The sequence below is a fragment of the Vicia villosa genome, unplaced genomic scaffold (genome assembly GCF_029867415.1).
Source record: "Vicia villosa cultivar HV-30 ecotype Madison, WI unplaced genomic scaffold, Vvil1.0 ctg.002386F_1_1, whole genome shotgun sequence".
In the NCBI taxonomy this organism is placed as follows: Eukaryota; Viridiplantae; Streptophyta; class Magnoliopsida; order Fabales; family Fabaceae; genus Vicia; species Vicia villosa.
This window is the reverse complement of record NW_026705914.1, coordinates 254,904-260,510: the sequence shown is the minus strand read 5'-3', so window position 1 is coordinate 260,510 and position 5,607 is coordinate 254,904. Positions and strand designations below refer to the sequence as shown.

General features: G+C 32.9%; 1 pseudogene; it reads left to right on the top strand.

Annotated features, from left to right (window-relative positions):
- Window positions 1-871: 871 nt before the first annotated feature.
- LOC131638695 (probable E3 ubiquitin-protein ligase RHC2A) lies at window positions 872-3,079 on the top strand (annotated as a pseudogene).
- The last annotated feature ends 2,528 nt before the right edge of the window (window positions 3,080-5,607 follow it).

The following is a 5,607-nucleotide window of genomic DNA, read 5'->3' as shown; positions in this document are numbered from 1 at the left end:
AATACTAACCAATCATACTAGAATTTAACAGGAAACAAATTAAAATATGCAAACGCGACGATTAATGACTCGTTATTCGATGAAATTGTCACAAACTGTAAGTATCCTAGTAGAATTGTAGTGGCCACCCAATAATGCTAAGAACCAATGAGCACTTTGAAGAATTGGACGATAGAGAGCGTCTACTCAATATGGAATCGACGATCATTTTGAACAACCCAGTCAACATTGACGTTAGCTAATTTTTTTGTTATATAATTTTGCTATCATTTAATAAATAAATTTTTATTTAATCTATCTTATAACATATTTACTTTCTTTAAATTTAATAAATTAAAAAATTTCAAAATTATTTTTACATTTTTCCTGAAAAAGAGTTAATATAATATTATAATTTTATAAAATTAATATAAATAAAAACTAAATTCAAAATAAAAAAGTTTATAAAAGACCATCTAAAGCAATTAGCGGGTACTTTCAATACAATTTTCAAAGATCCCTCCTGTAATTGGTGGAAATTTGATAGGAAAATACATTTGAAAATATGGTATTAAGAATTATGAATATAAAAATGGTATTTTTGGAATAAATTCGAAAAGAATAGTATGTCGTAATGTCGGTAAAAGATTTCCCATTTTTCATTCCAAGTATCCAAAACTAGTATTATTTTTCAATTAAAGCATATTCACTTTCTGTCTAAAGTTAATGAGTATATCATATTTTTAATGTGTATTATATCATTTTAGTAATTATATAATTTAAATAAATTTAATTTTTACATATACGGTAAGTAAATCAGTTACGAATCAAACTCAATTTAATTACCTTTTTCGGTCTATCAATTCAATTTAAATAGGTTACGAGGGTGAAGAGAAAATGATACAGAGTCGCGGCTTGCTTCATTAACTTCTCTCACACAACGGCTCATTCATTCGGCTGAAACGGGAAACCGTTTCATCTGTAACAAGCTGTCGTTTCAATACCATCCAACCACATAACGCCACGTGTCACATAATAAATGCGTTCCAAACACGCTAAAGAGAAAGAAAGAAAAAACTAGAACGCGGTTTCTCTGTTATCTTCGTTCCACCCCTCTCCCCATGGAAACCCTCCCAACCTAGAAAATCAACCATAATCATAATTTTATTTTTTTTTCTTCCTTCATTTTTCTTAAAGTGCTTATGATATTTTGAAAAGTGCTTATGATTTTTGGGTTATTAGGTTTGAATCTGATTTTGATTATTTGAGATCTGGATTATTATGTCTACAGAAACGGTTTCTTATTGGTGTTACCGATGCAGTCGTTTTGTGAGATTAGGGAGACAAGAAACGGTGGTTTGCCCTGATTGTGACAGCGGGTTTCTCGAAGAAGTTGATCAACCGTCGCGCTCTCTCCATGTAGACTCCCGCCGCCGACGTTTTCCGGCCGCCGCCATGTACATGATCGGTCAACGTCCTGGTTCTGGTTCCGGTTCCGATCATTTTCATAGTTTCCGTCCATCTTCTCTACATAGAACTCGCCGCAACGGTGGTGAACGATCTCCTTTCAATCCGGTTATTGTCCTTCGCGGTGGTGGATCGATGGAGGTAACAGAAGGAGGTAACAATAACAACAACGGCGGTGTTAGTGGTGTTGGTGTTGGTGTTGGTATTGGAGGAGGTGGTGGAGGTGGAGAGAGCCGTGGTTTTGAGCTTTTCTATGATGACGGTGCTGGTTCGGGATTAAGGCCTTTGCCTCCGAGTATGTCAGAGTTTCTTCTTGGATCTGGATTTGATAGATTGCTGGAGCAGCTTTCTCAGATTGAAATCAATGGGATTTCGAGATATGAACATCCTCCGGCGACAAAATCGGCTATTGATTCTTTACCGACGATTGAAATTGATGATACTCATTTGGAAATGGAATCGCACTGTGCGGTTTGCAAAGAAGCTTTTGAGTTAAGTAATGTTGTTAGAGAAATGCCTTGTAAGCATATTTATCATCCTGACTGTATTTTGCCTTGGCTTGCACTTCATAATTCTTGCCCGGTTTGTCGTCATGAGTTACCTTCGGATTCGGATGCTGGAACGAATGTAAATGTTCAACCTCAATCACAATCGCAACCACTGCCACAAACACAATCACAAACACAAACACAGTCGCAATCACTTGGTTTGAATGAGGAAGAGAGTAATGTTGGGTTAACTATATGGAGATTACCGGGTGGTGGTTTTGCTGTGGGAGATTTTCGGGTGGGAGAAGAGGTGCTGAGAGGGAACTTCCTGTTGTTTATACTGAAATGGATGGTGGGTTTAACAATGGTGGTGAACCTAGGAGGATTTCTTGGTCTTCTATTGGGAGTAGAGGGAGGGAGAGAGGTGGTGGTTTGAGAAGGTTTTTTGGGAGTTTCTTGGGTTGTTTTGGCGGTGGTGGAGTTGAGAATCGGCGCACTGTTTCGAGTCTTTCGAGTAGAGAGACGAGATCTTTGAGGACTAATTCATCTCATTCTTCAAGTATGGATCCGTCTCCACGGTCGCGTAGGACTTGGTCTATGGATGTAAACAGTGGAATGAGATCATGGTAGATTCTAGATTGATCATATATTGGGGAAGCTAAAAATTGTAACTTAGTTTTTAGCTTCCTTCATATTAATTGGTCAAAGTCGAAGTACATAATGAACACGATCGAATTTAAAGTGTACAATGCAACCATCATGACATTTTCTGCTGCAGATAATTTTGTAATGTCGGGTGGTGAATTCCAGTTCTATGTTTCCTCATTCTGAGTTGGCAATTGACAATTGACAATGGACATGTGAAGCAAAGCAGCATCGATGGAAGAAAAGTCAGAAATCAATGAAGGAGAACTTAGTAGAATGATGATAACCACCTGTGCGGTATTTGTCTATCTTTTGTGGGGGGAAAGGGGTGGGGAGAATGATTATCAGTACCTTGTTTTTACTTTGATAATGAACTGATTCAGCTGAATCACATAAGCATTGTTTATTATTGTGTTCATTATTATCATTGATAAATTTCATCTAGCTTCAGATTTATTGTACCTCATATTATGGTTCATTGGTTATTTGTTTTTTATTCCTTCAAGAGCATAAGTTCAAGAAGCATATAAGTACATTGCTTGTTTTTTCTGTTAGAAGTTCAAGTCAAACAAATTTTGTTGATCAATTTCATTTGTCTCTTTTACTATCTGCTTTAGTTCGCGCTTTATTTATTCGAGTTGTGTTGAAGAACTAATGAACATTGAATCATTTAGTCTATGGAGTGATAGAATGAAGCGGATGAGATGGGATGAGATGGAACAGAATGGTATAAAACTATGTTTCATTGTTTGGAATAGTTTTAAAAAAAAGGATAAATGGAGTAGAATATGAAGGAATTCCATATCATTCTATCACTTTCTTTTATTTTTTTTAACCCTCCGATTGGAGTACAATGAGAAAATTGTTCTATTCTATTATGAAATACTCAAACAATAGAATAATATTTTATTTTGATTTGTTCTGCTCTGTTCCATTCTAGTTCGCTTGGTTAGTTTTGCAATATCCAATCATAGCCTTGGAGAGCATCATACAACATTTTGATTTTGCTTCATAGAAGACTAATAGGGATCAACTTGCTTCAAGAATAGGTAGTATTTTATATCTATGATTAGTCGACTCTACATATTTTGAGCATTTTAGAATCTTCAAGTTAATATAATAATAACTGTCATAGTTTTGTATTACTAGAATTCATCAAAGATTATACTATTTTATTTCTTTGAGTTTCTGGTAAGATTACAACTTGCAAACATGATATGATTGTAAGCAAACTAAAAATAAAAAATGTGCCATGGATTAAGTGCCATTCATATGACATGCTATATTACTAATTTTAGCTTAATAAAAAAAGAGTTTATCTCAATTCCTGAGTTGTATACGTTTGGATAAGCACTATTATTTGGAGAGATAGTTCAGTTGTGGTGGCCTAACAGTTTGGCACTTTGGCGTATGGAACCAAAAGTGTAGACAGCTGGGAAGAAGTTGAGTTCGTTGTTAGTAAGAAGAAGAAAATAATTGCACGTGTAGTGCTGAATGAATGAATACTTATTAGTACATTTTCTACTCAATAATTTAGCTTTTCAAAACTATCTATTTGATCATAAATAACAGATTCTTCATTTTTTTTTATAAAAGAATGATATTTTAACTACTAAAATTTATTTTAAAATAAATACTATTATTTTTATTTTTTAATGCAAAATTAATTACTGATTTCAATTGTCTCATTTAATTATTATTGCAATATAACAATTTTCTCCTTAAAAAGATTAGCCATGCATTAGTTAGAAAAAATAATTAAATATCAACAGTAAGGGGAAGGGGCTATGTGTGAATTATAATTTAAAATTGCCTCTTTTCTTTTGAGGAAAATATCTTGCCACGTTTGATATAAGAATACCATCATTCAAAAATTGATGACAAAACTAAAGTTTAGGTAGTGATGTTTCCAATTTAATTTAAACTTGGTATATCTACAAATTTGAGTAAAGACAACATGATACAATGTATCTGATCTGTCACCGTCTTAAGCCGGTTATTACCACCAGTCAAATAGTTGTCTCAATGTCGAAAAAAGGGGTGGTTCACAATGCAAATGCCTATCAAAGATGTTTTGGCACCAAAATTTATTCACATTTTTAGCATTTGTTTTTAGTATAGGGAATAAATTTATCACATTGATTCGATTCGATATTGATAGATATTTGTAAGAAGTAGGTTATCTTTCTTAATCACTAATATTCTTATCTTATTTTTTAATTTTTTTAATAAATAATATAGTTTTTAGTTTATTGAATAAACAATGTATTTGAGTTATATATTATCTAAATTTAAAATAATTTTTTATATATATTAAATCAGAAAGAGTATTATTAACCTAAGATGGTTGGTCCAGCGGAAGAGAGCGGTCCCAAGGGTTTGCTCTTCTTAGGGTCTCGAGTTTGATAGTGTCCAGATAACTGATTGGTAGACACGTTAACTTATCAATTTTTTTTAAAATTTATTTAATGTTGGTTTTGTTGTTTTATACAGTGTAGAATATTGGTGCACATAAAAGCAGTGTCAAAATAGCACAACTGTTTATTTATTTAGATTTTGCTTTATGTAGCTTTTGTTTGTTATTTTAATTTTTTTTTATTTTCGTTTGAATATTTTTAAAAATCAAAATTAATTTTTCTTTTGATTATGAAACTTGCAAACAACAAAATGAATTTTAAACTTAAACATAAAAATTAATATATATGATAAACATATCTGATCCAAAAAAAATTATATTATCAAATTTGAAAATAATTAAAATATTATAAATATAAAAAAATTAAATTGTAATATACAAGTTTATATTTGTGATTGTCGGTTGGAACATGTACAAGTGATGATTGTTGGTCGTCAGAGAGGTGGTAGATTTGTAGTTGGTGGTGATGACCAGTTGTTTTTTATAGTGGAAGGAGTAGATGGATAAGAGTAGTTGATAATAGTGGCTAGAAGTCAAAAAGGTGATCGAGAGTGGTCAACATGGTGGTTGACGGTGGTCAACATGGTGGCTGACAGTGGGCAACATAGTCGT